This window comes from Spinacia oleracea, chromosome 6, assembly GCF_020520425.1.
Source record: "Spinacia oleracea cultivar Varoflay chromosome 6, BTI_SOV_V1, whole genome shotgun sequence".
Taxonomy (NCBI): domain Eukaryota; kingdom Viridiplantae; phylum Streptophyta; class Magnoliopsida; order Caryophyllales; family Amaranthaceae; genus Spinacia; species Spinacia oleracea.
In genome coordinates this window covers 106,202,752-106,225,288 of record NC_079492.1, presented here as the reverse complement: position 1 = coordinate 106,225,288, position 22,537 = coordinate 106,202,752, and the positions used below count along the sequence as shown (strand labels likewise).

The window sequence follows — 22,537 nt, the reverse complement described above, 5'->3', positions numbered from 1 at the left end:
GCATGGAAAAGCTTCAGAAATAAGGAATTCTAGAGCTATTTGACTTAGAGGATTTTGGTGAATGCATTTCATGCTTACTTGGCAAAACGACAAAGCAACCTCTCTCTTAAGTTGGAGAAAGAGAAAGCGATCTATTAGGATTAATTCATATAGATGTATGTGGACCAATGAGTTCAAATGTCAGAGGTGATTTCAGCTACTTTATCACTTTTACTGAGGACTTCAGTAGGTATGGCTATATATACCTAATGAAGCACACGTCTGAATCATTTATCAAATTCAAAAAATTTCAGAGTGAATTAGAGAATCAACAAGGAAAGAAGATTAAAACACGACGGTCTGATAGAGGCGGTGAATATCTGAGAAGATTGTTCATAACCTTACAGAAGTAAGGTGTAAGTCTCGATGGTTGGGTTTGTCACTTGTCAGAGTAACCATAACCAGTGAGGTCAATGGAGTAAACCTTGTGTGACATTCCCAAAACTAGTAGGTTTTTCCTCAAATGATCACTTGTTATGAATAAAATGGGGAAAGACCAATTAGTGAATGAATAAATGAACTTTTTTACTTGAATGATGAAAAGAAGACAGTAAAAAAGAAAGGAAAAGAAACATGTTAGCTCTAAAGCCATGGACGAGAAAAAGTGTAGGACCAGTATCTCCACATCGTTGATACCGAATTGAATAATCCCTTCATTTCCACTTTCTTTTCTTATTTCATTATTAAGAAAATTAGTTTGAATTTTTTTAATTAAAGGAATGACACTGAAAGGGAAGGGAAGAGAAAATTACCAAGAATGAACTAACAGGTGATTGATGTTCAAGGGTGTCAGTGGGATGATCAGCAGAATAACAGTTTACTATAATTTTGGATTTTGTTGAAATTGAGGAGGGTGGAAATTTGGTACTAAAAGAGAGTAATGAAAAGTGGGTTGTGAAATTTCAAGGTGGTTTGTTTCTCTTCTTCTGTTTGTTCTGCTGCTGCCATGGAAATGGAGGTCTGTTTTACATGCATGAATTTTCCAGCTACTCATTTCTATGTTTTACTGCGTATATTCCACTAGTCTGTGCCACAACAAGCTCCAAGCTACGATACCAAAAAAAGAAAAATATTTGGTGGTCATTATTGCTCCAAATTCAAGTAAGAACAGGGAAATAACCAATAAGGGGTGAATGTGGACCCACAAACGGATAATTTTAACTTTTGTTGTTAATTGTTAGTATTACCAAACAAATGAAACTTATATGGTGTGAAAATATAAAAAAGTTTTTATAAGGTAGTGATTTACAAAACGTCCAAACATTAAGGTGGTGTTTCACAAAATTTCTAACTATATAAGTACCTTCCTGAAACTATAAAATTATAGAAGTACCTTGACTAAAACTATAAAAGCACCTCCCCTAAAACTATAAAAATACCTTCTTTGAAATTATAAAACTATAGAAGTACCTTGATTAAAACTATAAAGTACCTCTCCTAAAAAACTAAAAAATTACCTTCCCTGAATCTACGCCCTATAAAATTATAGAAGTACTTTGACTAAAATTATAAAAGAATACCCCCTTAAACTATAGGAAAAATTGATTCTAAAAATACAACATTTGGTCGGTTCGCTAAAAAAGGGTTGAGCTTTCATTAATCCAAGAATAATATAAGCTTAAGTACTAATCTAATAATATAAGCTAAAAAAGGGCTTCTTTTTATTTTTTGACCTGCTAACATAGGTGAACAGGTGACGTGGCTATGTTACGTGGCAATAAGAGAAGTCAAACTCGAATATGTTGACTTCTCTTCTATTTCCCTCCATTTCCCTCCTTAATTTCTCAACCACCTCTCTCACTGCCCCATTACTACCCCCTGTTTCATTTACTCCTCTTTCTTCTCTACTGTAGTTCTTCTCTCCTCTGTCTTTGCTTTCGTCAACATCACACTACAAGAATTTGTATCTTTAACGACAACCTAATTACGACGGGTCAAAAATCCCGTCGCAAAAGTCTTTTGTGACGGGGCTAACAATCAAACAAAGACGAGAACAACCGTCGCAAATGTCTTTTACGACGGGTTAACGACGTGTTTTTCCATTATCGACGACCCCCTTTTATGACGGGTTTGCGACAGGAAATCCCGTCATTAATAACCGATTATTGGCCTTTAGCGACGGGATTTCCCATCGTTAATGGAACAATTTTTTGTAGTGTCAATTATAGACCATTAACTTAGGAAAAGGACGCACGCATAGCAGAATTTGGCGGCGAATTGAATTCCTTTCCAAAATCGTACATCATACAGGTAAGCCTAGTCTAAACCCTAATAATTTTCTTAAAGACATTATGTTTAGGGTTTAATGTCGAGAATTGCCTGCAATTTTTCAAACTTCTTCGTTTTTGGTGTGATTGGATGATTCGTTGTTTCATGAACCGGTGTAAAAGTGTTTCGATTAATTTTGGATATTTTGCGATTGATTAGGGATATTTTTCGAATAATTAGGGTTTTTTTGCGATTTATTTGGGTTTTTGAGATTTATTAGGTTTCAATTGCGATTGATTAGGGTATAATTATGAAGATTTATTGCATAATTAGGGTTTAGGGTTTTTGATTGATTGGTGTTAAATTAGGGTTTAGGGTCTAATGTTGATTTGTAAGGGTAAAATTGTGACTGGTTATGGGTAAATTGTGATTGATTGTAATTAAGTTACTGTGATTGATTGTATAATTATGTGTTAATTGCGCAAATATTTATTATTTATAGGTAAAATTGGGGGTAATGGAAGATGAGGATGTTACATTAAAATTCTGGCATGGTGGGTTGTTTAGGAAGACAAATAATGGTTGGGCCTATGTTGGTTCACAAGCTAGAACATTTTTGGTTGATCCTGATGAATTGTGTTGGTTTTGGCTTGTGGATTTGGCTAAGAAGTGTGGGAAGTATAGAAATATTGATGGAGTATTTTACTTGATTCCGGGAATGACTTTGGAGAATGGGTTGAGAAAGGTGTATACGGATAAGGAGGTTAGGGAGATGATTGTTGTTGCAAAAATGGTTAGGTGTCTGGAGGTGTATGTATTACATGGAGTAGATGAACCAGATTTTATTCCCATTATCTCCACACAATTTGAACTACAAAGAAGCCAAGCAGAAAAGCAAAAAACACCACCAAAAAGTTCCATCACTGTAAAACCCAAAGCTAAGAAATTAAGTCCTAAAAGGGGTCCACCACCTAAGCCACTAAATACCCCAACCAGGACCAGTCTTAGGGATAAACAACCAGGTTTACAAAGGATAAAGTCCTTGTCACCACCCAAAAGTGGACCACAACCCAGAAAAGATGTTGTCACCTCATCTACATATGCTACAAACACTACAAGAATTTGTATCTTTAACGACAACCTAATTACGACGGGTCAAAAATCCCGTTGCAAAAGCCTTTTGCGACGGGGCAAACAACCAAACAATGACGGGAATAAGCGTCGCAAAATGTCTTTTACGACGGGATTTTCTATTAACGACGACCCCCTTTCATGACGGGTTCGCGATAGGAAATCCCGTCGTTAATCAATGATTATTGGCCTTTCACGACGGGATTTCCCGTCGTTAATAGTACAATTTCTTGTAGTGAAATGAAAAGCCTAGCCCTAAAACACAATCTCCCCCCCTTGAAAATCAATCTGACCCCCTCACACAAGTGCAAGTACTAAAACTCCAACTGAAATTACCCAAACCCTGAATTTTTCAACCAGACACAACCAAACCCAACCCCTGATTGCAACCAGACACAACCAAACCCAAAAACTGAAGAAGATGAATATGATTTCTATGATAATAGGCATGATAGTCCACTGCCCTATGATGAACTCATTGAAGGAAATAATGCCCTTGGTCCAAGTATGCATTCAATGTTAAGTCTAATAAATGCGGTTCAGTATTAATTAACAAGTTAATAATTCAGTGAGATCAAGTGAGCTGAATGCCTAGCTAGAGGCCGCTTCAGTTCAAGTGGAATTAATGATATTAATCCACAATTTACTCTTGACTGAACCCGTAGGGTCACACAAATAGTACGTAAACGGATCAAGTATTTAATGGCATTAAATAATCCATCTATGGATATTCGGAATTGACGGATCTTGGTTTCAGTGGGAGCTGAGATCGTCACAGGCAAGAAATGAATACTCCGGAAACGATGATATTGCCGGAAACGGAAATATGGATCGTATCGGAAATATAAATATTATCCAAGTCGTAGATATTGCCGGAAACGGAAACATGGTACGTATCGGAAAATATTATCGGAAATGGAAATATTGCCGGAATCGGAAATATTGCCGGAAACGGAAATATTGTCAGAATCGGAAATATTGCCGGAATCGGAAAATAATTCCGGAAACGGAAATATTAAATATTTGTTCGAAACGGAAATTAATTCCGGAATCGGAAATATTAAATATTGTTCGTATCGGAAATGAATTCCGGAACCGGGAAATTAATCGGAAGCGTATCGTACGAATAAACATCGGACGAGCTTGCTAGACGCAAGGCCTAGCACGAAGCTAGGCCCAACGCCTAGCAAAGCCCGCGCGCAACCAAAGCAAGCAAAGCCCAAACGCGAGAGCAAGGCCAGCAGGCGCGCGCCCCTCGTGGGCTGCGAGCACTTGCTGGGCCTGGGCTTAGCGCGCGCGCGCGCAAGGCGCCCCTCGTGAGCTACTGCGCCTGCGTGTGTGTTTGTGCTTGCGTACGAAACCTTGATCGGTTAGGATTCGTATAAGATTGATTTCCTAAGTCTACTAGATAAATTAAGTGATTGAATTTTAGATTAATTCAGATTCACTAAATCGTTTCCTAGTAGGATTCTAATATCCGATACCCATGCCCTATAAATAGGTGATCAATGCTCATAATTTATATCGAGTATTCAAGTATTCAAAGTGATTTTTGAGAGCAAAAATTCATTCATACAATTGCCTATATGTGCCGAAAATTCTAAGTACCTTAAGGGCGATCCTAGTTGGTCAAGCTTAAGGCGGATCCGGACATGCTGTGGACTATCTACGGAGGGACGACACTTGGAGTCCTAAACACTTGTTCTTGTTCGGTTCGGGCGCAGCAAGGGAAGGCACGCAACAAAGAGTATGCATCTAAACTATGCTAAATGATTATGTGTAAAAAATATGCTTTCCTGGCTTTATGGTTTTTCCGCATGATTTATGAATTGTCATATGTATCATAACCTCACAGTGGTATCACGAGCCTCTTATTATTTTCATAATCTAAATTGCATGAACATGGTTAAATATTACAAATTTGCAAGAATTAAAAGGGGTGATTAATTTTCGTAATTGTTAATTAATTGCAAATTGCGTTTACTTAATTATATGTACGCAGTTTTTCGGCAGTTTCTTCGTTACTCATCTAAATCGAGTGCTTTTTGTGTCAATTCCGCATGTAAAAGGCATTCTAAAAATTTTCGGCCGAACCCAGAATTCTCAAATTCGAAGCCTAACTATGACGTTTCGAAGGTTTTAGTTTTTCGAATGCAAAATTTCGTAAATTTAAGATGTTAAATTAAATATTTGCGATTCTTGTTGATAAATCTTGAATTTTTGATTGACCTACTGTATATGTTTAACAAGTTTGAATGCCTAGCCTTGTTAATTATGCAATCTAATTTGTAATTATGATTAATTTGTTGAAAATTGGAATAATTTAGAATTAATTTGATTTTCATAATTAGTTATAATTTAATTAGATACCTATGATTAAAAACCACCATAAAAATTGTAAATTTATGTTAAATTTGAAATTTTTATGACCTAGACTTGAATCCATGTTAATCGGAAATCAATTGAATAATAAATTTTCGATTTTTCGCCCTAAAATTATGAAATTAATATTATTTATTAATTAGTCATTAATTTTTAATATAAATTTTAAATTTTTATGCGATTCGCTCACATAACTTGCACGCACAAAGCAATGGACGCTACGTGTTACCCTTAAGGGGTGTTGTATAGTGCGGGGATGTGACGACGAGCAAGGGAGCTCGTCGCCCATGCGGTACGAATGCAATGAGCAAGGCCATGGTGCACGAGCACAAGGCAGCAGTCCTTCCTTGTGTCGTGGGCTGTGTGCGATGGGCGAATGGGCGAGGGCGAGAGCAAGGCACGAGCAGTCGCGTGTGGGCAGCAAGCGAGCTGCGCCACAGCGCACACTGCCTCACGCAAGCGTGCGGAGCCTCGCGCGCAGCAAGCGCAAGCTCGCGTGCCACGAGTGCTACGCCCAGCATCGATCGCTCGCGCGCAGCGAGCGCTATTGTGCGTGCGACGAGCGCTGCGCCCAGCGATGGCGTGCAGCGTGCTTGTTGCGACGTGCGACGAGCGCTGCGCCCAGCGATGGCAAGCAGCTTGCTTGTTGCGACGTGCGACGAGTGATGCGCCCAGCGATGGGCTGCGGCAGCATGCTCGTGCGTCGAGCGCTGGCGCGCGCAGCGAGCACTAGCTCGCGTGATTCTTTGCGATGGTGAGCAGCAGCGATGCGACGCAGCGCATGGGCTGCGCGCACATGGCCAGCGATGGCTGTGTGCGTGTGGCCCATGGGCGTGCGATGCGTGAGATTGTTGCGTTGCGATTAGATCGTTTTGAAATTTTTAATTTGAAATTTTCAGTTTACGTAATTTTAATTAATTTTAAAATTGATAATTTAAATTATTTTCTTGGATTTTAATTTTGAATATTGTAATTATAATAAATTTTATTTATTCTAATTATTTTACTAAAATTAAAATCATGAATTAATTTAAAATACGACTGAAATTAAATTAAACTTTTTGGATTCAATTATAAATTTATATGAGCTTTAAATTTTAATTAAATTTGTATGTTTCCGGTTAGACTAGAAATACATTTTTATGTTTAAAATTAGTAAAGCATATGAATTTATTGGTTTGAGTGGGAGCCCTTTTTAGTCATAAACTCTTGATTAGGTCTACAAATCCTTAAGGTTAAAACAACTTGATTAGAATTAATAAGGACTGAATAATTTGTAGATTATTGGTGCCCTAGATTAATTGCTGCAAATGTTTATGTGATGCATAATGTGTTTTACTAACCAGCTATGTGGGCCATTCATGATAATGAATGGGTGAATGGTATATATTGTATATGTACTGTTTTGCAGGTTATGAAGTGACTAGTATGGCCCAAATAGGATAGAAAATATGGTCTGCGTACCATTAATTTGAATGTAATTGGTCTAAAGAACCAAAGTTTTTTTTCAATTCAAATATGGTCTGCGTACCATCAAATAGTTGTAATTAGTTTTAATTATAGCTTATCCTATTTGAAGAAAATGGTGCCTCCCACGGAGATTTTCAAGACGGACTTTGAAGTTAAAACTTCAAGATGAAGTCGGGCCATACTAGATCACATTATCTTATGCATGTTTTAAGTTATTTATTGCTTTTAAATATGTCTTAAAATGCATGAGATCAAAAGCTTGATTATGTTGCATGATTAAGGATTTTAGTTCACTTAAAATCTAACCAACATAGTAAGAGCCTTAAGTTCCAAACTTAAAAAAATTGAGTTAAAAGGTCCCATGCCAAAATATACACTTGCTTGGATATCCTTTACATCAATCTAGTAATAGTTTTCGCTCAGCGAGGTGTTACTTATTGGTCCTAAAGGGGCAAGGTACACAAATAATTGTGAGTACATGTTAGTTTTGGTGAAACTCAACGATATAAGTAAGGAGTCCTTTAATGTCGTGGTAAAATCGATAGGTTTACCTAATAAGTTCTTAGACGTACCTATCAACCAAGAGTAGTTTCTAGACTATTAGCAAAAGGCTTTTGCTTACCTAAGATGTTTTAGGATTAAGTCGACAAACTGTGCTTAGTTCTTCAATGATTTTAGGATCTTGGAATCATTTTATTCACACTTGCCGGAACACATAATTCGAATAAAATGCTAATAACTTGTTTAAATTGCATGATTGCTTTCATTTTCAAGTTATTATTCATGATAAATGTTTAGACTTTGCATGCTTCAATGTATGTTTTAATTATTGTTTATAATTAAATATCTTGCACTGCAATAAATCCTTTTAGAAAGGTAATAGTAAATTTCCTCGATTGGTAGTGAATCCAAGAACGATTCACGGAAATGAGAGAAAATGAGCAATTTAAAATGTACGTTTCTTTTAGCCACTTTTATGGTTGTTTCCGAATATCAAAATCGAATGGCAAACCAATTGGTGCTTGTGAATTCAAAATACAATGTAGTTTTGAGATCATAAAGCATTGAGTTTAAACGCTCAGCTTTACCAATGGTTAACAACCTAAAATATTTTTTCCATTTAATTCTCGAATGAGTCTAGTCCCTAGACATTCGAGTAGATCGATGCTTAGAGAACTTTAGAAGCTTCTAGTAAGATCATCTAGTTGAAACAAAATATTCAACATAAATTAAAATGGTAAAGAACCTTGTTGGTGACATTGGACATGTCTAAACAAAGTATAAAAGTCAACACTGGAGAATTAAATTCTTAAGGCTATTAGAAAGGGTACAAGAAATAGGAAAACAAAGGAACAAATGAAAGGAATTTACGATTCTGTTTCTACCTATAAGTTTATGTTTAAAGAGAAGTGACCTAGCAATCAAACTTCCTTGGTATCATATACCGCTTGAGGTTCTTACTTCGGTAATAACTCAAACAATGGAAGCTAGGATACACTAATGACCTACAAGTGGGAAATGAAGCATGGCAATGCTACATTAGTTGTAGGGTCATCTAGTTTGTTTTAAGTCCTTTCAAAGGCTGGAACTTAATGGCTATTTTGTTCCATAATCAACATACCTAAATTTCTGTTTTCAAAAACGGAAAGACTCACATTCAAGAAAAACAAAAACAATGTTTGTTTGTTTATTTGAATGAAATGGTAATTTACGGGATGAGTCAATATGCTTGATTAAAACAAACAACTCTTTAAACAATAAAAACTTTACTAGGTTCAAATCAACCCCTTGATTTGAGTTCCACTAATCTTTGGCATTGTTGCTTAGACCATATCAACAAGTTAACATTCAAAAGCTCTATTTTGATGGACTTTTGAAAGTTGATTGATTTCTAGATCATTTTAAGACAACTAGTCTTACTTGTTAAAAGTAACAAAAGATATGAACTATTGTTAGAACGCCTAGACAATAGAGTTCAAAGCTAAAGAAAGATTTTATGACTTTATTATTTCACATGGATTTGAGTGAATATAGGTTTATTTACTCAAATGTGATATAAGTTGAATCTGTTTGGCTAGTTCAAAGATTCAGAAGTATAAAATCCACTTGGTAAGAAATCATAAAGATCTAGGATAGATCATGTTAATGATTGCTTGAGACCAATAATGATCATCAATTGTGTGTTGTAATTTCACAATCTAGCTCCATGAGATATGGCATATCTAAGTGGAATGATCGAAGTCAATTAGTACTTGATTCGATCAATGATGAATCATAAAGACTTTTCCTATAATTTCTAAAAATGCTCAACTACCACCAAACTAAACCAAATTCGTCAAAGCTATTGAAAAGTAATTTCAGAATATCTTTTCATAATATATCTAAAGAGTTCCTAAACTCAGTGGGAGCTTAGTGTTTGTTATTCAACAAACTAAGGCCCAAGTCTAGATATATGTTTCATTGTGATTTATTCAAATGAGACACAAGGGTATTGTTTCTACCACGAATTTTTGAGAACATAATGTTTGTTTGCTCGAAATAATGTCCTTTTGGAGATTCGTTTCCAAAATGACAAGTGGGAGAAAATAGACCTCGAAAGTCTTCGAGGCGAACAACAAACATAAACGGACATTCCGGAGGCTTTTCGAAGTGCTTCAGAAAATCCGAACTTATTCTTTAAGGACTTTAGAAGTGGCTTTTAAAGAATAGACATCTCTTAGAAGACTTTACAAGTGCTTCAAGGAGAATAGAATATTCAAAGGACTCTCAAAGTGCCTGTTGATATTCTATTGTTTGATGTTCTATACCCAAGTAGGCATAGAGTTCAAGTCACTGGAACTATGAGATTCTTCTATTAGATAGTAAAGAAACATAGAGTTCTGGTCAATGAAACTATGAGATTCTTCTATTAGATAGTGAAGAAACCTACAACTTGCAGTCAAACTATTATCATGTAGATTAATGAGTTTGTGACTTGTAAGAAAGCTATGACGAAACCTAGATTCCCTAAAATGGTTAGAGGCCATATATAGACTCAAATGTTTTAAATGGTTAGAGGCCATAAAACATACTCAATGTTTTGATGACAAAATTGAAATTTTGTTGATTTGCAAGAATAGTTTCACACATATTGGTTGCAAGTTTGTTTTAAGGATAAAAACTATCAAACATGAAATTGTGTTCACACACAAAGCTAGATTAGTTGCTAAAGGTTACAAGCAAATTCACGGCGTGGATTGTGTTGAAACCTCATGCATAATCGTAATGCTCAAGTCTATAAATCAAGCAATGATTGTATATTGGTACATATAGCAATTGGATGACAAAACGTATTCCTCAATCAAATGTTGGAATAAAAAATGTACATGGTATGTCATAGTATTTGTGGATCCATATAAATGCTTGAAAAGGAAAGCTAGCTTATAAAATCTAAGTCCAGATTTAAGCAAGCAATTGGGAATTGGAACTGTATTTTAAGTGAAGCTAATAAGCATTTTAGTTTCATAAAATATACATGATTCTTATAGATATATAAGAAGTTTAGTGGGAGTACATAAAAACTTATTTGGTCCTATGTGTATCACACACATATCTCTCTATTGTGAAATAACATTCAAATGCTAATGACTTAGATTTGAAATTATTCATCAATAATGGACCATGGCGAAACTTAGTACATATTGGGTATTAAGATCTATTTACAAAGATCTTATAATATTTTTTTAGATTAAGTAATGGCATTTACTAAATCAAACACGAAAGTCTCCATTGGAGATATTCGACCCATGTGAATAAATCTAAGTAAAGGATGTTTGAACTATGTATAAGCATTTACTAAGTTAAACATCAAAGAGTCTAAATGAGATTCTTAACCTATATTATATGTCAAAGAATTTAGCTGAATTTAGTATCTACTGAAACTAGATAAGCTAAAGTTACATGAATAGAATTCAATTGGGAATTATTCTGCAAAAGAATTTATCATGTATGATATAATATGAGGATCGCCAAAAACGTATCGTATGACTTTAGGCATGACGAACATATACCAATCTCTATTGATCTAAGTGAAGATCAACTAGATTGAGATCAAGAATACTTATGGTACTTGAAAAGGTACATAGGAATAGTTCTTGATTCAAGGAAATAAAGATATGCTAAATATTGATGCTACACGCAGAAACACTGGCAAAGGATCAAGCAAGATCCCTTTGGAGTTAACCATTGGCAAGGACGAGCTATAGAGCATCGTGTTTTGAAATGACAACATGGATTGGAGACCATGAGTTGTTGCGTGGGAAATTAAATATTAATTTCTATGTTCTAAGATACAGATGGAAAGTCTTCCACATATCTGTGAACTGCTTGGATAAGTAAATCCAAACAAAGCATCACTAGCAACCTATACAGTTGAAGTGAAAGAACTTATTGCCTAAGAAGCAATAAAACAGGGTTGTTTATGTTAAAGAGTTCTTCAATGAACTTGGGTGAGATCATATGTCTACTGACTTGATGGTTCTTCATTGCAAAATGTGTAGAACCACTCTTGAAGCAAGAAAAGACTAGATCACAAAGTAAACATACTCAAAAGATCTTATCAACTTTCTCGAAGAACATTCGATGAAAAGGATATTAAGATTAGCAAAGCATGATAACTAAACCTATGCAACAAGTGAGAAGCAACACTCACATTGTAGCACTGGAAATCAAGCATAGCTTTGAATTCAATGAAATGTTTTAAAAATGGGTTAGAGGCCCATGGTTGTAAAACATTGGGGTTGAACATTTATCATATATGAAATGTATTTTCATATTCCATTTAATCTTGGTTTAGTATTAAATGATGAGTCCCTTCAATTTGACGATATATTCAAGATAGACTGTCAGGACCAGTCCTGTGACTAAGAAATGTCTATCAAGTGAACTTGAATGTCAAAGGTTGAAAATGGTCCCTAGTCGGAGTTTTCTATAAAATTGGACGCATAAAAAACGTTAGACGACTAGAATGCAAGATGACTAGTAGTTCTGTTTCTTGAACTATGTGGACATGGCAATGTCATAATCATTTGCATAGATACTTACTTTGGGAAGACTAGTATCGGACAAGACCTATGAAACTTTACTGTAAGAGATTAAAATTTGTCATAAGTAAATTTCATTAAAATTATTAGACACTAAATCCTCAATACCTGAGTGATTTGAGATTACTTGTTTGAGAACTGGTTGCTTTGACGTTGACCAACCGTCGCACCGTAAAAGGAGGCTATAAAGGCAACGCTCAGGTAATCACCTATCAAACGAAGTCTAATCTCAAGATCGCAAGATTGGGATTGTCCTCCCATAAATCGGGATGAGATGCTTAAAAGTTGTACAAGGCCACTCGGAGAGCTAGAAACTGTGAAATGCATGGCCGTGCTCGGATGAATCATAGGCTGTGATTATCTGTTTATTTGATCAGTTGAACTCTGAAACCGAGAAACACCTCTGGACATAATAAGGATGACAACTCTTACCTTATGTTGAAGAGCAAGCATCGAGCGACAAAGGAATTAGGAAATGCACACTTGTCCCTAAGGACAAGTGGGAGACTGAAGGAAATAATGCCCTTGGTCCAAGTATGCATTCAATGTTAAGTCTAATAATTGCGGTTCAGTATTAATTAACAAGTTAATAATTCAGTGAGATCAAGTGAGCTGAATGCCTAGCTAGAGGCCGCTTCAGTTCAAGTGGAATTAATGATATTAATCAACAGCTTACTCTTGACTGAACCCGTAGGGTCACACAAATAGTACGTAAACGGATCAAGTATTTAATGGCATTAAATACTCCATCTATGGATATTCGGAATTGACGGATCTTGGTTTCAGTGGGAGCTCAGATCGTCACAGGCAAGAAATGAATACTCCGGAAACGATGATATTGCCGGAAACGGAAATATGGATCGTATCGGAAATATAAATATTATCCAAGTCGTAGATGTTGCCGGAAACGGAAACATGGTACGTATCGGAAAATATTATCGGAAATGGAAATATTGCCGGAATCGGAAATATTGCCGGAAACGGAAATATTGTCAGAATCGGAAATATTGCCGGAATCGGAAAATAATTCCGGAAACGGAAATATTAAATATTTGTTCGAAACGGAAATTAATTCCGGAATCGGAAATATTAAATATTGTTCGTATCGGAAATGAATTCCGGAACTGGGAAATTAATCGGAAGCGTATCGTACGAATAAACATCGGACGAGCTTGCTAGACGCAAGGCCTAGCACGAAGCTAGGCCCAACGCCTAGCAAAGCCCGCGCGCGACCAAAGCAAGCAAAGCCCAAACGCGAGACCAAGGCCAGCAGGCGCGCGCCCCTCGTGGGCTGCGAGCACTTGCTGGGCCTGGGCTCAGCGCGCGCGCGCGCGCAAGGCGCCCCTCGTGGGCTGCTGCGCCTGCGTGTGTGTTTGTGCTTGCGTACGAAACCTTGATCGGTTAGGATTCGTATAAGATTGATTTCCTAAGTCTACTAGATAAATTAAGTGATTGAATTTTAGATTAATTCAAATTCACTAAATCGTTTCCTAGTAGGATTCTAATATCCGATACCCATGCCCTATAAATAGGTGATCAATGCTCACAATTTATATCGAGTATTCAAGTATTCAAAGTGATTTTTGAGAGCAAAAATTCAGTCATACAATTGCTTATATGTGCCGAAAATTCTAAGTACCTTAAGGGCGATCCTAGTTGGTCAAGCTTAAGGCGGATCCGGACATGCTGTGGACTATCTACGGAGGGACGACACTTGGAGTCCTAAAGACTTGTTCTTGTTCGGTTCGGGCGCAGCAAGGGAAGGCACGCAACAAAGAGTATGCATCTAAACTATGCTAAATGATTATGTGTAAATAATATGCTTTCCTGGCTTTATGGTTTTTCCGCATGATTTATGAATTGTCATATGTATCATAACCTCACACTCATATGGGGCAGTGACTCAAGGAGTCATAGAACTGATCCAGATTATGATGTTGATGAGGCGTCTGATGCATATAAGCTTGAAAATCATGGTGATGGTTTTTTTTATGATGAGGATGAAGAAATTAATGAAGATGAGACATTGAATGGTGAAGATCCAGACACCAATGATGATGAATTCAAGGCAGCAAGGGATAGAGTACAAAACAGGAACAACAAGCTTCACGAGTTAGCAAAAAAACTACAGTAAGAGGCAGCTGAAGGAAGGCTTGGTGTTACAGAGAAGAGTGGTTTTATTCCTGAATCTGAGCCTGCTGTGGAGGGGGGTTATACCAGCGAATATAAGGTGAGTGGTGATGAGATCCATACCCCACCAGAAAGTGGAGATGAAGACACTGTTACTAGGAGGGCCAGAAGAGGTGTGCGTGTGAGTCTAGATGTTGACTTCTCAATTTTTAGATGGGGTGGGTATGAGATTTTCAACTAGGGATGGCAGGTGGGTACAAATTTACGGATACCGCACCGCACCCACCCCAGTTGGAGCGGGGATGGGTACAACTTTGGCGGGTAGTAGGCGGTGTGGATATGAAAATCCATACCCGCCATGGGTAGCGGGTAGGTGCTGGATTGAAGCTCATACCCGCTCCATACCCGTCTGCCCCGCCCCGCATCCAACCGCCCCTCTCCTACCAGCCCGCCTGTTTTATACCTACATGCTTTTTACTTTTATTTTACAACTATTGTACTATACCCCAGAGTAACAAGCCCATTTATTTATTTAGATCAAAACCCTAGTTAGACACTCACGGCTCACGAGTCACGCCCCCGCCTCCGCCTCAGTCTCTAACTCTCTCTCTTCAATTCACTCTTATCTTTGTCTCTAACTCTCTCCTACTCTGGTAGTCTACTACTCTCTCCTACTCCTTCCGATTGTATGTAGAGCCGCATCCCCGGATCTCATCTCTCACTTTGTATGGTCAGTTCTATCAATTCTTTCTTCTCTATTTACTTGTAATTTGTGCTTAATCGGCTAAAAGTTGTTTACATTAATTTCAACTAGAAATTTGTGGGTCTTAATGGTTGATTGTTGAAGTTGGTCGGACTTGTATGTTATGAATTTGTAATCAATTGTTCTTATTTTGGGTTCTGTTCTATTGTAGGAGTAATTTTTGTTAGCAATTTGCTAGTAGTTGATTTGATTTGGTGAAATAGCTTAATATTAGATTGAATTGAAATTAGGGTGTCAATCAATCTCTATTTAAAGATTGGATTAATTTCGGAAGTACATTTGGGGGAAATGGGTCAAATGGTTTATTGTTGGTGCATTGTTGGAACATGAATATTGAGTAATTAAACTAAATACATGTTGTGAATAAACAGGAGGAATAAGAGAGAGAATAGTATTGTGTATATTATTCCATATAGTACCGGGTATATATAGGATACAATAGTTAGAGTTTTACAGAACCCTAGAATATTCTGGAAATATACTAGGGGTATAATGGGCATCCACATAATATTCCTAACACTCCCCCTTGGATGTCCATTATTGAAGATTATGCCTCGTTAAAACCTTACTAGGAAAACCCCGTGGGATAAAAACCTAGTGAAGGAAAAAGAGTACATCATTCTTCATAATACGCTTGAGATGTTGTCTCATTAAAAACCTTACCAGGAAAACCCAGTGGGACAAAACTTTGGTTAAGGGAAAAAGAGTGCAACGCGTATTTCTCCCCCTGATGAATACATCATTTAAGATCTTCTAGTGCAATCGATCCAATATTGTTGAGTAGCTTCTCAAATGTAGCAGCATGGAGTTCCTTGAAAATTGATTCTCCAAAGTCTAACTTGAAATCTCCAATTCTCCACTTGAACAGATGAAGTGAATATCTTTATCACCAATGCTTTGTAAATAATACTTGTAAGATCATTTGCTTTTCTCTATCTCATTCGATACGTTTTTTTTTTCGAGTTTCTCGATGCATAATACTTTAGCTTCACCTAAGATAGTTACATTTTCTTATACACAACTTATCCATACATATTGGACATATATACCTTCTTCTGGAGGTCATAAATGGTAGTTTTCAATCAATAATGATCAAACTTTCTTTGGTCATGAAAATTATATATAAATAACAATATCATCGTCCAACTTGGAGGTATAATATAGCTAATAATGTTATTTATGGTTCTTCGGGACCATAACATAATATCCATTGGAATAAATAACATAACATACCTTTATCTTATATTTTAAGATGATTCATATTTGTACAAGAATTCTTTCATGAATAAAGTAATATGTATATTTCAAAACTGTTAAGTACTCAAACTACAGGTTGAGACGACTTTCCAAAAACACTCTTTAAGAATTTTGATAATATCTCATCAATGTTGTGATATTCATATGAAAACTCACATGGCTAGATGTTTAAGAACATCATGTATAAGTTCTTCATGAACTTTTCTTATTTGCATGATTCATAACATACTATTAAATCAATATTATATTTCTTTGCAACTACTAGCCCAATGAAGCAATAATCTCATCTTATAAATTTCCATAAATTTACAAATCCGTCTTACCATTATTTGGATTCATATTTCATATACGACATCATAATAGTTTTGAAACATGTTATATGAAATTATAACTAGATAATTCTATATCATACCATGATAAAACATAAAACAAACTAAATGTATGATGAATGATGCATTTACCTATTAACTACATATGTATATGAATGTAGGACTCAAATGCAAAACACTGTACAGTGTGGATATTTCAAATCCATAACTTGTTGGACTTCAGGCCCATGAGCTCATTTGATCATTATAGTTATGTCTACATCGAAACAAACATAGATTTACGATCCCCTATTCAAAATCCATTATTTCTCGCATATGCATTATATTTCGGTTCCATCATCTACCGGTATCATCAAAATTCTTCAACATATATTTTGCATGCTATTTATCAATGATATCTGAATATTTATTCAATAGGTACCATTCATTTTTCCTCACGGGCCATCTATTATTGTTCAGATATCTATACCACTTCAAGGGTATTTCATACACTATATAATTAATAATGTTATCTTTATTTTCAAAAATATCATCAACTGCATTATCTTGCCCTTTTTATATAAATAAATTTATTTTGCACTATGTTGAAACCGTATATGTATCTACACTTCAGGTGTATATATATTTAAATAAATATTGACAAGATATATAATTCTCAACACTTAATATATGTAACATCGAGCACTATGACTATCATATACCTTTATGTCTCTAGACATTGTAAAACTTAACATAATTAAGTCATAGATATTTATGTCCAAACATACTTCGAGGACATAAAGTTGGCATGTACACTTACTCATATGGGGATCAATTTATTATCTTTCAATTTTGCCAACTTATTTTTGCTCGTCTCCCCCTAAGTTGGGAAAATATTTTCAATATGTTATGGGGCATAAAAAATTTCACCAACTAAATAATACACTTTTCAACGTGTATTTTAATAAATATTACATACTTTTGTTCTCTTCTGGAGATCAACATTGATTATGGGGAGTAGATATAATATGCAGTTGTTTTCTTCATATTTTCTCTTTTCGTGCTGACGTAATTCCCCGATCAAGAGATTTATGATGCTTATTTATGATACTTAAATCAATCACAAAATACTTGTAAACTTATTGGTGATCTTCAAGTCACCTACTATCATTCTGGTGAACTTCAGGTCACTTACTATCATGGTGAACTTCAAATCACTTATCATTATACAATTTTTCAAAATCATTAATATCTCTTGTATTTATTTTCTCAATCGATTCATTATAACTATTCGATTGAAATACAACTCAACCTCATCATTTTGTCCTGCCTTTGAATTTATACAACATATGAGGGAGTGCCAGCACATAAAATTTTATTTGATAAGAATTTTCAAATTCTCATAACGGGTGTTCTTAAACCCGGATGGCCTGGATTATCACATCATGCGTATATAATATCATATAAAATATTTCATTCGATAACTGCTGGTTATCTTCTCAAAGTGATCATTGTAATTATAGAATACTATAATTTGAACATATTGTGATGTGATATAACGACACAAACCGGTGTCTCAATTATAACGGCAAGACAATCTAAACAAAACTTATGGAAGATAGCTTGTACTCTTCAAGAGTATCCATTACAACTTTGGTACATATCACAAAAGTATACATCTTCAGAATGTAGTATATTACTCATGCTCATAGAGAGAGTCAATAAGACATGATCAAACATTTGTACCAAGTTTAACATATTGTATTATAATCCTGATCATATACTACTAATTTTATTATGTTGAGAGCTATCTCCCCCTTATCCTTGCATGTATATAAATTTGGTTCGGAGGGCGTGCTACAATGTCTATTAGACATATGTTTTCATTATCTTTATACACCATGTTTATCTATAATTTATTCCCTTGTGATGAGGACTAATAAAGGTCAACAAGATGTTTTGGTGTAATGGGCCCAACTTTTATTTAATATTTTCTCCGCAACCAACCAAAAATATAAAGTTTGAGTTTTCTCATCATTAACTTTTACCTGATTTTCATCATTTACAATCTCACTTCTGGTGTGTATTTTGAAATTACATTCATGATTATACTATGTTTTAATTTCACATTCTCGATCATGACTATTGACATTATCTTTACCATTTTAATTCATACATTTCTCATTCACTTCTGGGAATGGTTTACCTAGTTGAATGTGAGCATAATATTTTTCTTCAGGATTTCGGTATTTTGTTCATCCACTAAAAGACAATATATGAATTATCTTTCTCAAAATTATCGTGTCTGCAGGAACACACTAGTTTTATTAAAGATATATAGGGTATCTTGACAACAAGATTTAGAAACTATTATAGTTTTTCGGGTCATATTTTCTTGTACTTCTCCAAAAGGTCTGCAGGCCTTTAATCATCGAATGTCCAGACTTAAGTCGTGAACCTATTTTGACTTGTAAACAAAAGTTAAGCGTATATTTGCATTTCAACCTATAAATAGTTTTCTTCAAGGAAGAGCAAAACCACATATTTAAGTTTTTCAATATCATATAGTAAAATACATTGGTCACAATCTCATAAGTATCTTTCTCTTGTTAGCTACCATCTTTGTCCCACTTCTGGTGGGAATACGAGTTATTGAGAAAACCATCTCGACCATATCCGTGTCCATGCCCACGTCCATTTACTTGACCATTATTATTGTGTGGTATTTTCTTTCCTATTATGGATGTCACATTCGTTTCAGGGAATGTAGCAGAACCAGTTGGACGTGATTCATGATTTTTCATCAACAACCAGCCCGTTATTTTCTCAGCCATAAGGAGACAAGATATAAATTCCGAATATTTCTTAAATCTCTTTTCGCGGTATTGTGTCTGCAGGTTAACATTATTTGAGTGGAAGGTAGAATAAGTTTTCTCCATTATTTCTGCATCAATGATTTTCTCTCCACATGATTTCAAATGTGAAGTAATTCTGAACATAGCTGAGTTATATTGAGTTACAGACTTAAAGTCTTAAATGTAACCAGTCATATCGAACTTTAGTTAATATTGCAGTTTTCTGGTGGTCATACCTCTCCTTTAGATTATTCCACAGGACTTGTGGATCTTTTACAGTCAAAAACTCAATTTTAAGACCCTCGTCTTTTGCATCTAGGTAAATTTCATCATCTAACACCCAAGACAAATAGTATTTTGTTTCTAGTAATATCAAAGGCCGCAAATTCGAGTTTTCTAAGATTCGACATAATTCACTATACAAAATATTGCAAATTAAGAAGCGTCTACAACAATAAATTATTATTATAATAATTATTTTAAGACTTATGTTTAACCAAATAATGCGATATATCGTATAATACTTGAGTAGTTAAAACTAAACAAACATAATGCAAATGCAAAGAATTAATTCGCATGTTTCTTAATTAATCATAATCATTCATATACTGAAAATAATTAGCACGGATTGACATTCGGATAAAGAGCAACAATTGACATACGGATATCATACAAAACAAAATATAATGCAAATACAATAAAAGAATTATACGACAAATATTATGGTTAATGGCGGTAATGTATATTGCAGCATAATCTATAAACTTTGGGACAAATCCAAACATGAATACAATAGGGGAATACATGAATACGGTGTCGTTGTTTGGAATGGGATAAATCCAAACAAGACAAACAAATACAAACAAAGTGACGTATATACTCAAACAATAAACTTTAAACTTTGCAATGAGATAAATAATAACATAATCATAATCAAAAGTATGCTGCGAGTAACAGAGACAAACTTATGGCAAATAGTCTAGCAGTAAACAAAACATAATCCAAAACTTGGAACTGTTCGGTGCTGCATTGTTCATGAATAATTCGGTGAAAGACAAAAACATGAATGCGAAGCAATAATCATCTACTCAAATTGCAGCGAAACGATTTAAAATTCGGCCCTTTGTGAACAATTAATTACATCCAGCAAATAAGAATACTCATTAATTTGATAAGAAGAGAATAGTGATTACCTCAATGATAGATGATTTATCTGGTTTCTCTTTTGCTCAGTCGGCTAGGGTTTGATGCTGATAACGTGTTGTGAATAAACAGGAGGAATAAGAGAGAGAATAGTATTGTGTATATTATTTCATATAGTATCGGGTATATATAGGATACAATAGTTAGGGTTTTACAGAACCCTAGAATATTCTGGAAATATACTAGGGGTATAATGTGCATCCACATAATATTCATAACAATACAGTAATACTTTGTATTAATTAGAGATGGGATGAATGAATCATTAAAAAGCTAGCTTCTAAATAATACGATTCTATAATTGCATATACATTACTCATACTGATGTAGTATTCTATCTCTTGGTGTAATAGGTCCACAGACCACACCAGCTACCAAATTGGAAGCATGTCACTGTCTTCTTGATTATATTATGTGTCAACAAAGAAGTAAAAACATACCTCTAAAATTAGAAAGAAAGAAAGCACGTTTGAATTATATTTATGTGGATGTTACTGCACTAGTTTTCCCTCTTTATCTTTAAGTCTTCTCCTCTCAATTGATTTAATTATTTATGTTATACTCTATATTAAAATCAAAGTTAGACTCTAATTATATAAATTTATGCAATTATGCAGGTGGTGGTATATATAATCTTGAGGACGAGGTTGAAAATAAAGATAATACAAGATTGAATATGGGAGCGAATGTTGTGTGTATTGATTGAGATTGTGTATTGCTTTTAAATAATTTTTGGAGACATTATTTTTTTGTCGTGTTTATGTAATGTACTAATTTGATTAAATACGTTCTTGAATTTTTTATTTTATTTTTAGTTGTAGAACTATGAGAACATTGAGAAATATGGTGCAAATTGGATCTTGGATATCTGCCAATTTGATATATATTGGCCTCTTAGAAATTTAGCAGGTTCTGCGGTAAAAAAACAACACAAAGCAAGATTTTATTATATTAGGTGGCAGGCGGGTACAGGCGGGTAAAAGAGGTTGGTGGATACCCACTTGGGTGATGGAGCGGGTACGGTTTTAGGAATACACCCGCCTATGCGGGTGTGGATTTGAAAATTGTACCCGTTGTGGGTGGCGGGCAGGTGGCGGGTGTAAAGCTTTTTGGCGGGTACGGGTGCGGGGGAGGGGATCCCTGTACCCGCACCGCCTGTAGACACCTACTTTTGTCCCCATTCCCGAAAGGGAAGGTTCGATGATGAGAACATAAAATCTCCACTTGGCAACGCATCTCCTATAAGATAACGAATCTCAATCCCCCTTTTCATTTCACCCGAAACCTGCTATTTATAGAAACCTGCTATTTATGAAAACCTGCTAAAAATAGTAACTGGCGTAATGGGTAGTTGTTAAAAGTGGCAAGTCATAAAAGATAGAAACCTGTCAGAATTAGGTGTTGCACTCCAACATAAATCCTAAAAGAGATAGAATTTGCAAGAGGAATCCTATTCCTAGTATAATTCGAAAGTAAGAGTTACGTATTAATTAAAATCCTAACGAACCTAGAGTTTGTAACGGGCCCAGACGCATTCCGTCATAAAGTTAATACGCACTAAAAGACTCGGATAAGTCTCAAACACTCCGGATTCAAAGAGTCCAAATCTGACAAAGAACTCGGCCCAAACATCATTTTCAACGCCCAACCCTAGGCGCTGTAATTGCCTGGATCCCATTTTCAACGCCTAGAGCTGGGCGCCGAAATCTT

The 22,537-nt window shown here is 35.4% G+C and overlaps 1 long non-coding RNA gene across 1 annotated transcript; it reads left to right on the top strand.

Annotated features, from left to right (window-relative positions):
• Window positions 1-14,710: 14,710 nt before the first annotated feature.
• Window positions 14,711-21,702, top strand: LOC110800382 (uncharacterized). Its single transcript, XR_002536611.2, has 2 exons — window positions 14,711-15,171; window positions 21,445-21,702. It is a non-coding gene; the product is annotated as an uncharacterized lncRNA (long non-coding RNA).
• Window positions 21,703-22,537: the final 835 nt, after the last annotated feature.